Source organism: Stenella coeruleoalba (assembly GCF_951394435.1).
Source record: "Stenella coeruleoalba genome assembly, chromosome: 3".
Classification (NCBI taxonomy): domain Eukaryota; kingdom Metazoa; phylum Chordata; class Mammalia; order Artiodactyla; family Delphinidae; genus Stenella; species Stenella coeruleoalba.
In genome coordinates this window covers 20,320,215-20,341,058 of record NC_137148.1, presented here as the reverse complement: position 1 = coordinate 20,341,058, position 20,844 = coordinate 20,320,215, and the positions used below count along the sequence as shown (strand labels likewise).

Sequence of the window (20,844 nt, the reverse complement as noted above, 5' to 3'; positions counted from 1 at the left end):
TCCCCATCGCTCGCATGACTGCCTCAACCATCCCCCCGACCCCATCCGTGGAAAAATCGTCTTCCATGAAACCGGTCCCTGGTGCCAAAAATGTTGGAGACCGCTGATTTAAGTTATATGAAATGCTTGACTCAGTGGCTGGCACTAGTGTATTTATGTGCTCAGTAATATTGATTTGTGCAAGTACTGCTGTATTATTATTATTTTTCAATATTATAAAAGTAGAGTCAAAACTTAAACTTTCATACAGATTGATCCAAATTCCACATTTCCCAATATGGTACATCTGCGGAAGACAAAAATCTCCATCATTTGGAGGGGACAAGGACAAGTGAAAGCCCACATGTCCTCCTTCATTGTTTAGCTTATTTATTGTGTGGGTCTATAACAATCATTCTCAATCAGGGACAGTTTTGTCCCCCAAAGGACATTTAGCAAGGTCTTGAGACATGTTTGTTTGTCTCAACTGGTGGGTACTACTGGCATCTACTGGGTGTAAGCAAGCATGCTGCTAAACATCCCTACAATTCACATGACAGAGAATTACCTGGCCCAAGATGTCATCAGAGGTGAGGTTGAGAAACTTTGATATTATCTGAGGAACTGTTCAAGTGAAATCAGAAATTTTTTTATCTAAAAATATTTATTGAGAACACTCTTGCACCAAACATTATTTTAGAAAAAAGACATATGAATATTGTTAAAAAAAAAAAAACAACTTTTTTTTTGTCCCTATGACCTTTCATTAAAGCAGGGGAGGCAGATGACACATAAGAAAACAATTCTATACATACAAGGTATTGGCTCAGTTCTGGTTAAAAAGAGGAACACAAGTGTTCCAAGGAAGAGGATAAGGGAAGGTCTTGCTCAAGAAGGGATACTAAATCCAAACACTGCAAGATGGAATAGGCTCACCATACAAAGAGATGGGAAAGTCCTTCAAGCAGAGGGAACAGAATATGGGAAACCCTGAGTTGGAAGTTGAATGATGTTGAATAGAAGTTGAATATCAAGAAATGAAGACCAGAGTGGTTGGATCTTACCAAACAACAAGGAGGTTAGTGGGAGATTAGATCAGGGAGCCCTACACTCACAGGAACATTGGCAATAGTCAATTATTGTTGGAATTAACAAACGCATAATTGTGTGCTTAAGTTACCATCATACTCTTGTGATTTTAGAGGTATATAAGTATGTGAACGCTAATAGGACATGTACACCTTAGTATGATTCTAAAAGAGAGGTAATGGATTAGAAGGCTGGGGTGCACCTGAAAACTGAGTTCCAAAAGTCTTTTAGGTTCTTTTGCTCCAGGTATTAAATTGTATTTTCACTACCAAAACAATATCTCTGTTGAAATTATTTCAGAATCCTGGATTATTTCAAGTGACTTTAATTTTAAAAACAATTAGTGAAGACAAAAATCTATTGCTTACCTTCCACTGATAAGCACTGTGCTTGCAATTAAGCCCATGAAGGTTAATAAGTTTTGTTACCAGAAGGGGCTACTTTTCAGGGCCCAAGAATGGGCTGTTGTCTAACACTCTGAAATGAATTGTCCGAGGAGACACACATACCGACAAAGCAAAAGACTTTATTGGGAAGGGGCATCCGGGCGGAGAGCAGCAGGGTAAGAGAACCCAGGAGAACTGCTCTGCCATGTGGCTCGCTGTCTCAGGTTTCATGGTAGTGGGGTTAGCTTTCCCGGTTGCCTCTGGTCAATCATCTTGCTTGTGCCCATATTTGCTCTGACTCAGGGTACTTCCTGGTGGTGCGCGCATCTCAACAAAGATGGGTTTTAGTATGAGGGTTTCTGGGAGGTTGGCGGGACATATTATGGGCTGGCATCTCCTCCCTCCTTTCGGCCCCTCTTGAATTCTCCCACTTAGTTTTCAGTGGCAGCACCTTGTTCCTTACTGAGATCTCCTGTTGTGAAACAACCAATGCAAGCAGTTATTATTGTGCCTGGACAGGGCGGGCAGTTTCCGTCAACAGTTCCCTAACATCTTGATTCCTGATTACAAGTGGCTTACTGTCGAGGAGGGGAGAGAATATTTCAATATGAAATGACATGTCTGACAGAATTTAATGGGTGTATGGAAGAGCAGCACTTTTCTAAATATGGGGAAGGAGGATTGAGTGCATCTTTTGCAGTGAAAGGTTTTCTGGAGAATTTCTCTTTTGATATAAATCCTTTCTTCAGACTACTAAAAGCAATAAAGGCAGGAAAGGAAGGAAAGTTCATGAAGTTGGGAATTAGCAAAATTACCAATGTAGGATATGCAAAGGGCATATTCTGTGCAGGTAAAAAAAAAATGGTAAAGGACTGCTTCAAAGCGGTCGTGAGGGTTATCTTTGGTGATGCCTTTAATGTTTGCTTTTCTATTTTTTATCTATTTTTGTAACTTGATACAAGAAAACCAGAATAACAAAGGATAGAAAAGGACAAATGTGACAATTGCTTCGAAGTCAGATAAAATGAGTGCTGAATAGCAAAATGGGGGTAATTGTGGATGATCTTTCCCAATTGGTTTTAGTAGAAATCATTTCAAAGAAGCTGGAGGGTAGTAAATTGAGGAATAAAAGAAAGTCAGGAAGACAATCAAAGAAATAATGCCTGCACTTTAAGAAGCTGAGGTGAACAAGAAAATTAAATAGAAAAGGAATATATTGTAATAGTTAAAAATAAATCCTGGATTAAGGGTGGTTCAGTAGATAATTTTGAGAGCCTCCTTTGTCCAGGCTCAAAGCAGGAATTAGGGCTTCAGTGGCCAACCAAGGACATGGACTACTGGAGGAAGGTGTAGAAGATAAAGTGACAATCACATGAATACATAATATGATGTCTGGCAATGGGGTAAGTGCATGCAGAATAGAAAGCGGAATAAAGGACTAGAGAATGACAGGGGTGCTATTTTAGGAAGCATGAATAGGGGAGACTTCTCGAAGGAGGCCTGAATAATTTTAAAAACTGAAAATGCATAAAATTAGACAATTCAGCTCCTCTAGACATCAGTTTCTATATGTACAGTACTTAGAGTGCTACAATTAAGAAATAAGGTCATATACAAAATGTTTTCAGTAGTAACTGTAACATATAAAGGTTCTCCATACACAAGGGTTTTTCTCCCCTTCCTTCTTCCTTCTCAAGGAGTATGACCAGTGTTTCAAATCTTGTCTTTATTGCTCTGATGCTGTGCTGCTATTCATTAATGGCCCACAAGAGATGAAAAAAAGTGCCTTAAGCCAGGAGATACCTATAATCTCGGCAATGTACCTCATATGAACAAACGAACATCCATGGATGAGGACTCCAGAGCAAATGTTCCTGCTCTCCAAGCAGTCAGTGTTCAATGGTCCTTGAATTTCACTATGTTTCATTGTGCTAACAGAGACAAAAGTTATACTCCATCACCTGTATTTTATCCACCTGGTATTCTCACTTGAATATTTTAGTCTCTTTTACGTCACATCCTTCCTTCTTTCCCTAACATCAGAAAAACAAAATAGGCTCCATGGAAAAGGTCTATGAAGAGATTAAATTACTGGAACCTGATCATTGTAGGGCTTGGCAAAAACACCTGGAACAATGGAATTTGTGCCCAAATGGCCTTTTAAAAAAGTGGCTCTGGAAAAATGCTATGATACTAATTTTCATCTAGACAAGAATCAGTGATTAAGGAATAGCTGATCTGCAGAGATGAGCACTGAATAGCAGCTCCCAACATCTTTGTCTCAATACAGAAGAGAATGTTGTATGGTAAGACTCTCTCAAATCAAGACAAAACAAAAAATAGACATCAGAAAGGAAGGTCCAGGCCTAGAAGAAAAGAGTTTATGAAAGCGGTTATGTCGATGGTCAGGGTCCCAGTCAACCAGCTGGTGCCTAGGACTTGGCTCTAGTACTTGGATGGGACAGTTACTAGGACTCAAGAAGAAAGAAAGACTAAACATCTGAGATCAGGCAAAAAATTCCAACCCACAAAAAGAGCCAACTCTAGAACATAGTTTGAGAAGACCACAGCTTGTTATTCAAATGTAGCTGCTCTCCCACACATTGTATCACAGAAAAGAGAGAGGAGATTATTTTTCTCATCCTACTTAACAGTGAGTATGGCCTCCAGAGAAATCCAGCTCTCATAGAACCATGCCCCTGATCTACTTAGTACTGAGTCACAAACATGTTTGCAGACAGCTTAGGTGGACAAGTGGAAGTCAGGAAGCAGTAACGAACACATTTACATAATAGCTGAGCTGGGATTTCATGAGGAGAGAAAATTTATAAACTGCTAAAAAATATAATATGATTGAGTGGTGGTCTTATTTGTATTTATTTATCTTTGACCTCTTAAGATGTTTCAGAATATTATGTATATAGGTAATCAATATCAAATTTATGAGAATTTGATATGATATTTATTATGCAAGATTACAGATCTAGCCCAAGTGCACTCAAAAGAGTGAAGTTATTGCTGCTTACTATATCTTTTCACCATGACTTATTGAGAATGGTAACAAAAATCCGTTTTTCATCATTTGGTTGTCAGTTCCGAAAATTAACACAGAATTTCTCACTTATAGGAAAGTATTTTTTTAAGATAAATTATAGATGATGGGCACTTGGGTTTACAAATAAATTAAATGAGACTCTAATTTCCTGAGTATTTTGATGCCAACACTTTATATTTCCATCAAATTATATTTAAAGATTATACACAAATATAGCTAATTCAGATGCCATACTATGCAATTGTAGAATCACTCAGTGCCTAGGTTTGTTTGTTTGTTTTAACTGCATGACCTTTATTGGCTACTAACTTTATTTAGCTCATTAAATTACATAAATATGGATTGTCTGATTTGCCCACATTTAAATAAAATAAAGCAACAGTATAAAAATAATAGTAACAGGCACAGTGTTACAGCATGGACTAAACACGGTAAAATATAAAATTAACTCAATCTTCATACCTGTATAATTATAATATAACATATATTTATTTACCCCTTTATATTAGTTCAAGAAAAACTGAAACATGAAACTTAAATCACTTGTTTATGATTCTACAGTTGGAAAAGAAATAACAGCCAGGTTGAGGATCCAGGTTCGATGATTCAAAAATCTGTGCTTCTAACCACTACACCAAGAAAGAAATTGGTACATCAAAGACTCTCTTTATCTTCCGTGGTACATCTTGCCTTTAGTTAATTCGGTGATTCACTACTTGTATATAGATTACAGGAACAACTTTAAATAGGACATACTGAATTCTTACAATGTCCATGCATTTTCATACAAACCCGGGAAAATCAAAGCTTTATTTGTTAGTGCTTTTGCATTACCCAAGGACCAAACATGAGTGACTGCTTTGCTGGGATCCTCATGCTGCTTGGCGGATAGATAAACAAGTTTACATGAAACAAGGTCATTCAAGGAGATGTCTATATGATGTACACAGGGATTTAAGACACGTACTTTCAGTGAGCTGTGAGACTACCATTATCCCTGCCTGGTACAAGGGAGGTTTGATTTAATAAGTGCTGATTTTCGCTTTGTAAATAGAGTCAACCTTGCCTCTACTGGGAATTCTAAGGTAATGTAGGCCCCAGGCTGATCTGCATATTTTAAAATTATCAAGCACATTTCAAGTAGAGAAACAGTCAGGTATGTCCCAAGGAAGATGCTTTAGCCTGAGAAAGAAGGGAATGAAATTAAAAATGTTTCTTTTCTCCCTTTTTTAATCTAAAGAAAATGAATATTCTTATATTCAAAGGCACTGTTCTACAATTTACATAGGTTAGATATAGCTCTGATTTTTACCGTGATCACAAAAATAGCCTCAAATATTTGTAGGATTTTTCCCCATGGTCCTAGTACTTAGAATTTGTAAGAATTATAAAGAAAGAATGTTACTGAAGCATTCTTTGCTTTTTAAACACTGATTGAAGCCGTACTATGTGGAAGGATGTATGATAGGAAATAATAATAAAGTAATAATTTTATAGAGAGAAATAAAAAACAGAATACATACATAAATGGTCTGCCGTTTGAAAGATTATAAAACACAACACCTCTCTCTCTCTGTCTCTCTCACACACACATACACACACACAAATAAACATATATACACTTTTATTTTATTATATTGTAGTTTCCCTCACACATAGTCTCCTTCACTCTTTTGCTTGCTTTTGTATATAGGTGGAGTTTGTATATAGGTTGCATAAATGTAAGTATATATGCACATGTATGTACATATACACACATATATGCACATATGCATGTAAACTTATACACACACATATAACTGGAGAATGATATAATAACATTCACACTATAATTGTCAATTAAAGCCTAAATCATAAAATGATCAACCCTTCAGAGGTAAGGGGACCAAGAAAGAGAAAAACATTTAAGTGTTTTCCAGGCAGGAAAACAGGCATTGAGGGGGAGAGCATTTTTGTTAGGGAGGACGGAATGAACACAGGTGACATTCAGAGAAATGCGTGTGATTTGGTGTGGCTGGATCCCAGGGCTTGAAGCAGGTGTTGTGAGAGATGAGAATGGAAATGTAGCAGAGTCAGCATCATGAAAAGGGTTGGATACAAAAATAAAATGCTACATATATTATGTAAGGGAGTATTTTTTAGGAGAGCACCAGGCACAGTTCTTCATTTTGTCTAATTATTCTGGCAGCAGCGAAGTACATTGCTTGGATCGGAAGAGCAAAGGTTGATGAGAGTCTGAACTGAAGCTGAGGAGAGGAGGGATTTGAGATATAGTTAAGTAGTTGAGCCATAGGACGTAGTAATTAGGTCGATAAAAGGTTCGAGGGAGAAAGAGAGCAAAAGATACTTTCTAGTTTTCTACCAGAAGAGCTTGTTTGAAGAGAGACAGGGATTTCAGTTTGATTCGAACGTTTTAAATTAAGATTCTTGCAGAAAGATAGTGGTTTTAAATACCTAGGAGACGGTGAACTATGTTGATCTGATGTACACAACACGATATATAAGTGAGAACAGACATGATGATCTCAGCTAAGCTAAACGTTTAGAGTGACATAACTGAGGAAATGTACGATTCCCAAGTATGATGAAATATATACTTCTCTAAGAAAAATAGAAATTATACAAAAATCCACTTGGAGCTCTCCAGTTATTCCCATGGAAAGTTGCCTTAGACTAAACGATTTAGCATTTTTGCATCAGGGGATTCGAAGTCCCTTTGTGTTATGGTATCCTCTAGAACACACTTGGAAAATACCCCTGGGTAAGTATAGAGAGAGATATATAGAAACAGAACTAGCTGTGCAAATATATTTAGACTCAGTTAAGCCGCTGTTACAGAGTTTTTAGTAAGCCTACAATTCCAGGGAAGACGCATTGCAGAGACTGAGTACCTAGTACAATGTAATATGTTTATGAATGACTCTAAGGTTATCTTAACCTCCCCTGATTCTATATACTTTTTATGTTCTTACACATTGCAATTGTGTGTATTTATTGATGCCAGTTAACTTGGAGACAATTTCAAAGAAATGAATCACGATGGATTCCCTAGTCTCTGGGAATCAATGGCAGCTTCTCTAAAAGCTTTGTCCTCTTGCTTTCTTCAATGGCATGAACAGGAAACTAAGACATCTTGCAGCATCTCATTTTGCTCTAATTTAACTTAAATGCCCAAAGCTAAGTTGGTGATCATGTCTCCAGTGCTCACAGAATAGGTTTCTGCCTCTCCTCTGGTGGGAGTCTTCAATTCCAAACCCTCAATCCTCCGTCAGTCTCTGGTGTGACTTTCAGCTCTCCGCTCCTTTTCCTAAATGCCCATTTAGCATTGCATAATTTCCTTAACTGCTCTGCAGTTTCCTCTCAGGAGCTTTATCTTGTTTTTAATTTCTTCCTGTTAAGCTCATTAAAAAACATCTTTTAAACATTATACAATGGAATGGTTTATAAACGTGCATAATTGTGTCATTTTTCTTAGAGCAAGTGTTGTTTGAGATTATTATGCAGCGTAGAGATGTGACAATAAGATTACACACAAAGCAAATAAAAAAATTAAACTAATGTTAAATTATTTTGTTATTCACATATGTGGTGCTTTTTTTCTCACAACTCTGGAAAAGTAGAGAGTTAATGTAAATGTGAATAGAAACAAGGACAGGGAACAAAGGAAAGAGTCCAATTATATTTCCTGGAACCTTACTGTTTTTTATCAACAAAACAAAACGGCAGCTATCTGTTGTCAAGCCTCCAAAGCTATGTTTGCCCTCTTAGCTCTCCCATTTGTTTTCTGGCATCTATTTTGTTGTTCCTGAGGAAGTCACGCTGTCACATCTCTTACTGTGCCCATCTTATGCCTTTCCTCCAAAGTCTCTTACATTGAGCTGTCAGTTACTTCTGTTTCCAGTACACAAATCTGCAGTGTTTTTAATACTCAAGTGCAAAGGTCCTATTGATCAAATTTTTGGTGGAAAAAGTGACCTGGAATACTTAATCTTGAATCAAAAAAAAAAAAAACAAAAGAAAACAAATGCATTAAAATTGTTTTAAGTCTTTAATAATGAATATTTAGATGTTATGTGAGGTTGTCGTTAATAGTCTCAGAATACACTTACTTAAGTAGTCTTATCTTTTGGCCAGTCCTTAGGAAGTATTCTTTGCAATATTACCATTTAGATTTTTATTTCTAATACAATTTTTCATAGGTGATATGGAAATGGCAATTACCTTTCTCCTCCTTGCATTTGTGCCTTGCACTTAAGTCGATAACCAAACCAAGAACATACCAACTGGAAAGAAATATTTATCTGCCCTAAACATTAAAAGAGAAGCAAATGATTCAATCAGACACCTGGGAATGAATTTCAAACAACTATAAATTGGAATTGACAGGAAAGCATACCACATAATTAAAGCTTCATCAACTGTAAGATAAAAAATAAGGAGCATACAAATAGACGTCTTTAAGGAAACATGACACGTAAGATGGGTGACAGGTGCTACTTTGCCTTTGTCAGTGTGTGCAGTACAATCTGTCTCCTTTCTGGATCCCCTCCCCCTACATGGTAAACACCCTTGCATGCTCTTAATGAAAGCAATTTCACTTTGCTTGACAAACTAAGATACTTGTGTTCAACAGACGAGTCTTGGAAAAAAATTTAAAAGCATGAGTGAATAGCTCTTTCATACCTTTAAAATATAGAAATGCAGTTTTTAAACTTTGAAGTAAACCCAGTAAATCTCGTCCCTGAATAGGTTTCTGAGCATAAACGCAGTTCCAGAGAAAGCATTATCCAATTATATATCTTGGGCACTGAATAAATATTTATTGGATGACTTAACTACTGAAGTTACCATATAATCAAAACGATCATGAATATGTGTGTTCTATATGTGTATACAACATATATACCTTTAATATAGCTATCTGAATTATTTAACAGAAGAACTAAATCTATGTTATTTTGATGAATGACCTCAATCTTAATCATTGCTGTTCTGCAAAGTATGGAACTCCTTGAAAACACTTTTATTAGTATTTCAAGGAAAAATAAATATACTTTTGTGCATGTATATACACACACTCACTATGTGTGTGTGTGTGTGTGTGTGTGTGTGTGTGTGTATCCTTTATCTATAAAATGATTTAGGCTTATTATAATGTGAATCAATGGAGCATGATCCCTTCCCTGGTAAACCTCAGAAAGTACTGAAAATTAACATGGATAATGCTTACTGTCATCAAAATGATATAAACTTTGTGATGGAGATCGTCTCTGCGCCAATCAAGAAATAAAATGAAGTAATAAGTGATTTTGGATCCTTGACCAGAACTATTATGACAAGTTCAAAGCAGACAGATTTTCAGAATCTAAGCCTGTGTCTAGAAATCCAAGTAATCTCATAAAAGTCCAAGCTAAAAATAAAAAGTGGGAGAACAAATTCCCAGAGAATACTCCCAGTGAAATCTATGTACAGTAAAATTAATGAAACCAAAAAACTGGTTTTTTTTCTTTTGTTCTCTCTCTCTCCATGTTAAAAAGATCCATGATACAGAAACTTTTTACCATAACCTGATAATCTCCAATAATATCAGGTCAATTTTCTATTTAATTTTTTAAAAAATAATTTGCTTCAGGGAATTCCCTGGTGGTCCAGTGGTTAGGACTCGGTGCTTTCACTGCCGAGGGCGTGGGTTCAGTCCCTGGTCGGCAAACTAAGATCCCGTGTGCTGTGTACCCTGGCCAAAATAATAATAATAATAATAATAATAATAAATAATTTTCTTCAAAGTATTAAATTCATAGATAAAATTTTTAAATGAAAAATAAGCCACCCATTCCATTCTTCCTCACCCATAGCTCTAATCATCACAGAAAACAACTTTAAACTCTTACTCTTTTTAGTTCATCTAGGTTAAGCTGTAATTCTCTAAGTAATATTTTCTTGTTATTTTTAAAATATTTTTTACATTTCATTATTCATGAAAATGGAGTTCAGTAGCATCTCAGTCTATGCTCCCCTTAATATAATTATGATAACACTTTTAAAAATTTCTCTATTGGTTTTCTTAGAAAATTTAATTGTTATGAAATTTCTTTTATATCCACCATTCTCAGCCTTCCTCTCTGTCTTTCTGTCCCAACGGCATTCTCACTGAAGCACTAAATGTATTTAAGAACCGTTTAACTGTCTTAAGAAAAAGCTCTACAATTTTTAAAATACACTTTTCAAAGTACTATACTATTACCTGTAAAAGTTTGATCTTTAGTCCAAAAATGTATACAAAAGCATACACTGGCTCTCAAAAGTCTTAGAGGAGAAAAGCCAGACATTTTATTTCCAATGTAATGATTTCAACTACTGACTATTAAAGATCCTCTTTAGCAAAGTTGTATTTTCTGAGATGTTACAGGTTTGTGCTTTAGATGTGCAGTGGGTACAGCTGTTCAAAATTTGTTAGTGAAAAACTCTATAGCACTTAGCTTCATTTTGGCAACATTCAGAGTTGCAAACCTAGATTCCTCAGTATTCCCCTTCCAGTATGGGCTGGCTAATCTCTATAGCTCAAGAAAATCTGCCATCCCAGACATTTCTTTTTCACTTTTGTAACTTGGATACGTAGCTCTGTAGATCTCCTGTATTCCTGTATCTTGATTTAGCCCATTATTTTCCTGGAATACATTCATTAGTTTCTTTTAAAAAGCCCAAAGGCAGAGAAATTTGCTGAGTCTAAAATTATCTTTATTGGGCTATCATACTTGATTAATATGGTGCCTATAGTGAATATTCAAGGTTCAAAATAACTTTATCATCAAATTTTGATGACATTGCTCAATATCTTTCTAGGATCAGAGGTTACCTTGAAAGGTCCATTGACATTTTGATCCGTGCCTTTTATTTTTTCCAACCACACAATTATATATTAATTTTTAATTGTGTGTACTTCCTTCCATTGTCCTCTAGTTCACCAATTCTGTCCTTTGGTGATTTTAATTTTCTGTTTAACCCATCCATTATTTTTTAACTGTTTTGACTTCAACTATTATATTGTTAATATCTATGTTTTGTATTTGGCTTCATATCAATATAGCCAGCCACTTTTCATTGTCTAGTAAAAATATTATAACTTTTACTCCTTAAAACATAATGAATATATTTTTAAAATATTCTTCATGTGATGACTCCACATTAGTTGTTTTGTTGATATGATTCAGCTAAAGTGCTTAATTTGTTTTGTTTTGTGCTTTTGAGTTTTATTTTATTGTTGCTTTTCAGTGTTTTGTTTTCCTGCTGACACTCACTTATATTTCCTTTTGTTGTTATTATGTGTATATATATATATATATATATATATATATATATATATAATTAATAATCATTGAAATTTGTGAGACCTGAAGTTGAATTTTACTTTATATTTTTAAATAAATCTTTATTGGAATATAATTGCTTCACAATACTGTGTTAGTTTCTGTTGCACAACAAAGCGAATCAGCCACATGCATACACATATCCCCATCTCCCCTCCCTCTTGAGCCTCCCTCCCACCCACCCTATCCCACACCTACAGGCTCACTGACCCCACCTACATGGTCATTGCAAAGCACCGAGCTGATCTCCCTGTGCTCTGCTGCTGCTTCCCACTAGCTAACTATTTTACATTCAATAGAGTATACATGTCGATGCTACTCTCACCTTGCCCCAGGTTCCCCCTCCCACACCGTGTCCACAAGTCCATTCTCTACGTCTACATTTTTATTCCTGCCCTGCAACTAGGTTCATCAGTACTTTTGTTTTTTAGATTCCATATATATGCGTTAGTATACAGTATTTATTTTTCTCTTTCTGACTAACTTCGCTCTGTATGATAGGCTCTAAGTCCATCCACCTCACTATAAATAACTCCATTTTGTATCTTTTTATGGCTGAGTAATATTCTATTATATATATGCCACATCTTCTTTATCCATTCATCTGTTGATGGACATTTAGGTTGCTTCCATGTCCTTGGCTCTTGTAAAAAGAGCTGCAGTGAACACTGTGGTACATGTCTCTTTTTGAATTATGGTTTTCTCAGAGTATATGCCCAGTAGTGGGATTGCTTTGTCATATGGTAGTTTTATTTTTAGTTTTTTAAGGAACATCCATACTATTTTCCATAGTGGTTGTATCAATTTACATTCCCACCAACAGTGCAGGAGGGTTCCCTTTTCACCACACACTTTCCAGCATTTATTCTTTCTAGATATTTTGATAATGGCCATTCAGACTGGCACAAGGTGATACCTCATTGTAGATTTGATTTGCATTTCTCTAAAAATTAGTGACGTTGAGCATCTTTACATGTACCTTTTGGCCATCTGTACATCTTCTTTGGTGAAATGTCTGTTTAGGCCTTCCACCCATTTTTTAAATGGGTTGTTTGTTTTTTTGATATTGAGCTCCATGAGCTGTTTGTATATTTTGGAGATTAATCCTTTGTCTGTTATTTCATTTGTAAATATTTTCTCCCATTCTGAGTGTTGTCTTTTTGTCTTGTTTATGATTTCCTTTGCTGTGCAAAAGATTTTAAGTTTAATTAAGTCCCATTTGTTTATTTTTATTTTCCTTACTCTAGGAGGTGGGACAAAAAAGATCTTGCTGTGGTTTATGTCAAAGAGTGTTTTTGTTATGTTTTCCTCTAAGAGTTCTACAGTGTCTGGTCTTACATTTAGGTCTTTAATCTATTTGGAGTTTATTTTTGTGTATGGTGTTAGGGAGTATTCTAATTTAATTCTTTCACATGTAGCTGTCCAGTTTTCCCAGCACCACTTATTGAAAAGGCTGTCTTTTCTCCATTGTATGTTCTTGCCTCCTTTGTCATAAATTAGGTGACCATGTGTACATAGGTTTATCTCTGGGCATTCTATCCTGTACCACTGATCTATATTTCTGTTTTTGTGCCCATACCATACTGTCTTGAATACTGTAGCTTTGTGATATAGTTCGAAGTCAGGGAGCCTGATTCCTCCACCTCCATTTTTCTTTCTCAATATTGCTTTGGCTATTCGGGGTCTTTAGTGTTTCCATACAAATTGTAAAATTTTTTGTTCTAATTCTGTGAAGAAAGTCATTGGTAGTTTGATAGGGATTGCACTAAATCTTTAGATTGCTTTGGGTAGCATAGTCATTTTTGCAATATTGATTCTTCCAATCCAAGAACATGATATATTTCTCCATCTGCTATGTCATCTTTGATTTCTTTCATCATTGTTTTATAGTTTTCTGAGTACAAGTCTTTCACCTCCTTAGGTAGGTTTATTCCTAGGTATTTTATTCTTTTTGTTGCAATAGTAAATAAGAGTGTTTCCTTAATTTCTCTTTCTGATTTTTCATTGTTGGTGTATAGGAATGCCAGAGATTTCTGTGCATTAATTTTGTATCCTGCAACCTTACCAAATTCATTGATTAGTTCGAGTAGTTTCTGGTGGCATCTTTAGGACTTTCTATGTATAGTATCATGTAATCTGCAAACAGTGACAGTTTTACTTCTTCTTTTCCAATTTGTATGCCTTTTATTTATTTTTCTTCTCTGATTGCTGTGGCTAGGACTTCTAAAACTATGTTGAATAAGAGTGCCAAGAGTGGACATCCTTGTCTTCTTCCTGATCTTAGTAGAAATGCTTTCAATTTTTCACCCTTGAGTATGATGCTTGCTGTGGGTTTGAAATATATGGCCTTTATTCTATTGAGGCAGGTTCCCTCTAGGCCCATTTTCTGGAGAGTTTTTATCATAAATTGGTGTTCAATTTTGTCAAAAGCTTTTTCTACATCTATTGAGTTGATCATATGTTTTTTTTCCTTAATTTGTTAATGTGGTGTATCACATTGATTGATTTGCATATATTGAAGAATCCTTGCATCTCTGGGATAAATCCCACTTGATCATGGTGTATGATCCTTTTAATGTACTATTGGATTCTGTTTGCTAGTATTTTGTTGAGGATTTTTGCATCTATCTTCATCAGTGATATTGGTCTAAATTTTCTTTTTTGTGATTCTTTTTCTGGTTTGGGGATCAGGGTGGTGGTGGCTTCGTAGAATGAATTTGGGAGTGCTTCTCCCTCTGCAATGTTTTGGAAGAGTTTGAGAAGGATTGGTGTTAGATCTTCTCTAAATATTTGATAGAATTCGCCTGTTAAGTCATCTGGTCCTGGAATTTTGTTTGTTGGAAGATTTTAATCACAGTTTCAATTTCATTACTTGTAATAGGTCTGTTTATATTTTCTAATTCTTCCTGGTTCAGTCTTGGAAAATTGTACCTTTCCAAGAATTTGTCCATTTCTTCATGATTGTCCATTTTATTGGCATATAGTTGTTGGTAGTAGTCTCTTATAATCCTTTGTATTTCTGCAGTGTCAGTTGTGATTTCTCTTTTTTCACTTCTAATTTTATTGATTTGCATTCTCTCCCTTTTTTCTTCATGAGTCTGGGTAAGGGTTTATCAATTTTGTTTATCTTCTCAAAAACCAGCTTTTAATTTTATTGATCTTTTCTGTTGTTTTTTCTTCATTTCTATTTCATTTATTTCTGCTCTGACCTTTATGAGTTCTTTCCTTCTGCTGACTTTGGGTTTTCTTTGTTCCTGTTTCTCTAGTTGTTTTAAGTTACGGTTAGATTGTTTATTTGAGATTTTTCTTGTTTCTTGATGTGAGATTGAATTGCTACAAACTACCCTCTTAGAACTGCTTTTCCTGATTCCCATAAGTTTTGCATTGTTGTGTTTTTGTTGTCAATTGTTTCTATGTATTTTTTTTATTTCTTCTTTGATTTCTTCAGTGATCTCTTGGTTATTTAGTAGCACACTGTTTAGCTTCCATGTATTTGTGAGTTTTTCTAGTTTTTTTTCCTGTAATTGATTTCTAATCTCATAGCATTGTGATCAGAAAAGATGCTTGATATGATTTCAATTTTCTTAAATTTTCCAAGGCTTGACTGTGACCCAAGATGTGATCTATCCTGGAGAATATTCCATGTGCACTTGAGAAGAAAGTGTATTCTGCCACTTTTGGGTAGAATGTTCTATAAATATCAATTAAATCTATCTGTTCTATTGTATCATTTAAAGCTTGTGTTTCCTTATTTATTTTCTGTTTGGATGATCTGTCCATTGGTGTAAGCGGGGTGTTAAAGTCCTCTACTATTATTGTGTTACTGTTGATTTCTCCTTTCATGGTTGTTAGCACTTGCTCTATGTATTGAGGTGCTCCTATGTTGGGTGCATAAACATTTATAATTGTTATATCTTCTTCTTGAATTGATCTTTTGATCATTATGTAGTGTCCCTCCTTATCTCTTGTAACAGTCTTATTTTAAAGTCTATTTTTTCTGACATGAGTATTGCTACTCCAGCGTTCTTTCGATTTCCATTTGCCTGGAATATCTTTTTCCATGCATTCACTTTCAGTCTGTATGGATCCCTAGGTCTGAAGTGGGTCTCTTGTAGACAGCATATATATGGGTCTTCTTTTTGTATCCATTCAGCCAGTCTGTGTCTTTTGGTTGGGGCTTTTAATCCATTTACATTCATGGTTATTATGGATATGTATGTTCCTATTACCATTTTCTTAATTGCCTTGGGTTTATCTTGTGGGTCTTTTTCTTCTCTTGTGTTTCCCGCCTAGAGAAGTTTCTTTAGCATTTGTTGTAAAGCCGGTTTGGTGGTGCTGAATTCTCTTAGCTTTTGCTTGTCTGAAAAGCTTTTGATTTCTCTGTCGAAACTGAATGATATCCTTGCTGGGTAGAGTAATCTTGGTTGTAGGTTTTTCTCTTTCATCACTTTATCCTGCCACTCCCTTCTGGCCTTCAGAGTTTCTGCTGAAAAATCAGCTGATAACCTTATGGGGATTCCTTTGTATGTTATTTTTGTTTTTCCCTTGCTGCTTTTAATATTTTCTTTTGTAATTAATTTATGTTAGTTTGATTAAAATGTATCTTGGTGTGTTTTTCCTAGGGTTTATCCTGTTTGGGACTCCCTGTGCTTACTGGACTTGGGTGACTATTTCCTTTCCCCTATTAGGGAAGTTTTCAACTATAATCTCTTCAAATATTTTCTCAGACTCTCTTTTTCTCTTCTTCTTCTGGCACCCCTATAATTCAAATGTTGGTGCGTTTAGTGTTGTCCCAGAGGTCTCTGAGATTATCTTCAATTCTTTTCATTCTTTTTTCTTTATTCTGCTCCTTGGCAGTTATTTCCATCATTTTGTCTTCCAGCTCACTTATTCATTCTTCTGCCTCAGTTATTCTTTTATTGATTCCTTCTAGTGTATTTTTCATTTCAGTTATTGTGTTGTTCATCTCTGTTTGTTGTTTATTTCTTCTTGATCTTTGTTAGACATTTGTTGTATTTTCTCAATCCATGCCTCCATTCTATTTCCGAGATTCCAGATCATCTTTACTATCATTACTCTGAATTCTTTTTCAAGTAGATTGCCTATTTCCTCTTCATTTATTTAGTCTTGTAGGTTTTACCTTGCTTCTTCATCTGTGACATACTTTTTTGCCATGTGATTTTTTTTCCTTTTTTACGAGTGGGATGTGTTCCTGTCTTACTGGTTGTTTGGTCTGAGGCTTCCAACACTGGAGTTTGTTGGCTGTTGGGTAGAGTTGGGTCATGGTGCTGAGATGAGGACCACCGTGAGACCTCACTTCGATGAATATTCCCTCTGGTCTGAGGTTCTCTGTTAGTCCAGTGTTTCAGACTCAGAGCTCCCACTGCAGGAGCTTTGGCCTGACCCCTGGCTCATGAACCAAAATCCCACAAGCAATGTGGGGTGGCAATAAAAAAAAAAAAGAGAACAATAACAAAGTAAAAAATAAAATTAGACTAGGAAACTAACAGATATGTTAGAAAGAATATGAAAATAAAAATATAGATGAAACAACTGGAGGGTACAACAGTACCACAATAGTAAAAAAGAGGAGGAGGGAAAAGAAAAAAAAAGTGAGGGGGAGACCTTGGCTGTGGAGGGTGGGGCCTAAGCAAGGGCGAGGTTTGGGCAGTGGGCAGGGCCTATGCTTAGGACCCACAAACTAGGAAAGGCCCTGGGGCTGTGGGAGGTGGAGCTTAGGCTCAAGGAACAGAAGGGGTCCAGGTGTGCCCCCCACCCCTGGTCTCAGAGGACAGGGCACCTTACCTTGGAGTCCAACAGGCTTCCTGGGCTTGAGTGGGCAGGGTAAATGCCCTCTACTCCTCTCCCACTCCTCCCAGAGGGCCCCTCCCACCTGCCTCTCCTGATGTCCCTGGTCTCAGGGGCATCAATCCTGTCTGACCTCCACTTCTCCTCCCCCCTCAGTCCCCCACGTCTTACCAGTTCACTTGGTGTTTCCTCCTGTCTCCTTGGGCTTCAGGGTCCCCCACCGCAGGTGGCAGGTGCCCTACTTAGAGGGTTCTTCCTGAAGTTGAATTTTAAACAGAAGATGTTTACTTCCATCAAGTACCAGGAACACTAAAAACACTTTTAAGTAATGCTTAATTTGACAATTATTTATGAGGTATATCGGTTTGCTTGTTTGTTTTACGTTTTCATGAAGTATGCAATAACAACAAGAAAATATAAGTTGTACCACTTTAACACATTACAAGGACTTTAAAAATATTTTGCATTCACATGCATGATCCTTGAATTTTGTGCTCATATATGTACATGTTCAAGAGAGATTATTCACATATATAAATATATATACATAGCATTTATGTTTTTCTAAACAAAATATTGTTGAGTTCTTGTTTATGGTTTATAAAAATAGTATCACACCATATATAATTTTCTGAAATTTGTCTTTTTCCACTTAATATGACGCAACTAAGATTCATCCACATTTTTTCTGATGTAACTATAGCTCATGGTTTTCAATTTTGGATTATGTTGGGATGTGTGATAATGTAACAATTTATTTACCTATTCTCGTGCTGTTTGACATTTGGTTCCCTTCCTCTTTTTTTTTTTTTAACTTTACAAACAATAATTCCCTGTTTAACTTTACATAACTTTACAAACAATGGCATTTCTGCAGCTATTTTCCTCATGCACATTGCTGGATTTTATTTATGCTAATATTTAACAACATATAATCCTGTTATGGGTTGAATTGAGTCCCCCCAAAATATGCTTTTAAGTCCTAACCCACAGTATTTCAGAATGTGACCTTATGTGGAAATAGGGTCTTTAGAGGTGATCAAGTTAAAAGGAGATCATTAGGGTTGGGACCCTTTTCCAATATGACTGATATCCTTAAAAAAGGGGGCAATTTGGATACACAGAGAGACACACACTAAGGGAGTATAATGTGAACATACAGGGAAAAAAATGGCCATATAACTAGAATGATGCATCTACAAGTCAAGGAATACCAAGGATTGCTGGCAAACACTAGAACCTATAGAACGGAAAGAAGGATCTTCTCTAGAGCTGTCAAGGAGAGAATGGCCCTGCCAGATACATAGATTTCAGACTTCTAGCCTTCAAAACTGTAAGACAATAAATTTCTACTCTTTAAAGCCACCTAGATTTTTGTACTTTGTCATAGTAACCCAGGAAATGAAAATTTCCCAAAATCATTGTGTCAAATTTAACACCAATCAGCTCTGCATAATAGTTCCTCTTAGACCACATACTTTTTACAGTTGGTTTTGTCAGTCTTTATTTTTGTTAGTTTAGTAGGTGTAAAATGATATCACATCATGTCCTTAATTTAATTTGCATTGCTTAAGATCCAGTATATTTCTCTATGTTTATTTGTCTTTCTTGTTTATTCTACTGTAAACCCTTTTCCATTTACATCCTTGACTAAATTTTCTACTAGCTTATATGCATACATCTGTATGTATGTATATGTGTGTGTATACTCCAACAGGCATTTGGCATGTTGTTCTGTATCTTATGGCACCTGACTCCATCATTTTTCTTCCTTTGTGTCTTTATGAGCCAAGTATTTACAACTGTATTTTCATTGAGCTATGTAATACATCTTTCCAGGGCTATTAATGTCTCTCACTTTTGGAAAAGGCACTTGAGGGAGAAAGGTATGAGGAGAGGTAGTGAGGAAGGGTCCTCCCAGTATCATAATCTCAGTGGTTTTCTTGTCCACATAGATTCTCCATGAAGTATTGGCTTGGCCAAAAATTTCGTTCGGGTTTTTCTGTAAGATCTTAGGGAAAAACATGAACGAACTTTTTGGCCAAATAATTGTAGCCTGCCTTGTGAGCCTTCACCCCTTGTGTTGTGGAGGCCACAGTGTCATCTTTCTCCCCTAGTGGCTAAAGTTGCTTATATCTGTAAAAATAGAGTTCTTCCGGATCATCCAAATCCACACAATGAATGCAAAATGTCATAAAGCATGGCTTGTGTCTAGATCACCCTTCCACTGAATGCAAAACACTTATTGTGGAGACTATTTGCTGTTGTGTAACTACCCTGCAGATAGCTTAGAGTTTGATATGTATTCTTCTTGCTTCAAGAGGCCATAAAAATAAGGATCAATTTTTGAAAATGGCAAATATCTTCAGACCAAAAGTGAGCTTCAGTTTTCTACTTACTTCTCTAGGTTCTCATTTTCCATTCAATTTGGAGCTTATACTTTTTTAATACCTTCAAATGTGTATCTCTATCTCTGTGATCCACAGAGATAGTATTGTTTTTCAGCTAAAAAGTTCAACTGAATTAAGTTACATTTCCAGAAACCTAATCTGATTTTATGTGTTTTAATCAACTAAATAATTATTTTCTTATCAAGGATCAAATTTTCAAAATGCTGTACAGTAGAGGCAAGTTGATTGGGTTCTTTGTACTTTTCTATGATCCCAATAATGTCTGATACCTCATTTAACTTCTATCTCAAGGAATTCCAATTTCACTTTCCTTTCTATTCCTCAGACAGTAAATCTCCAAGAAGAATTTGTTTATATTATAGAAAAACACTGTATTAGTGACCAGTGTTTGGCCATTAGGGTTTTGTTTTTTTCTAGTGGAATGGAATTCTAGGCCTTTTTCAGTGACTGTGATTAAAACAAAAATGTGCAACTACTTTACAAGTATGAATTTATAAATAAAGATTTGTGTATTCAGTTCTAATATTACAGTGTTTCTATTTAAATATTTTTATTCTATTATACTACAGGGTTTTCTCTTATGCTGAAAAGCCTTAAATACTAATATTTTAAATCATAACACTCTAAATTCCTTTGAAGTTTACAGATATTTTATTTCTAAAACAAAGATCAATTAATATGTTAACAGGCAATAACTTACTGTTATTTAAATTTTTATATCAAAAACATAATTAGACTTACATTTCAAA

At 35.7% G+C, this 20,844-nt stretch overlaps 1 protein-coding gene across 2 annotated transcripts in view; it reads left to right on the top strand.

Annotated features, from left to right (window-relative positions):
- The window catches only part of LOC307183456 (cadherin-10), a gene marked incomplete at both ends in the record, with an annotated part of 119,666 nt that overhangs the window by 68,510 nt on the left and 30,312 nt on the right, over nt 1-20,844 (top strand). The gene's annotated exons all lie outside the window — the stretch shown is intronic.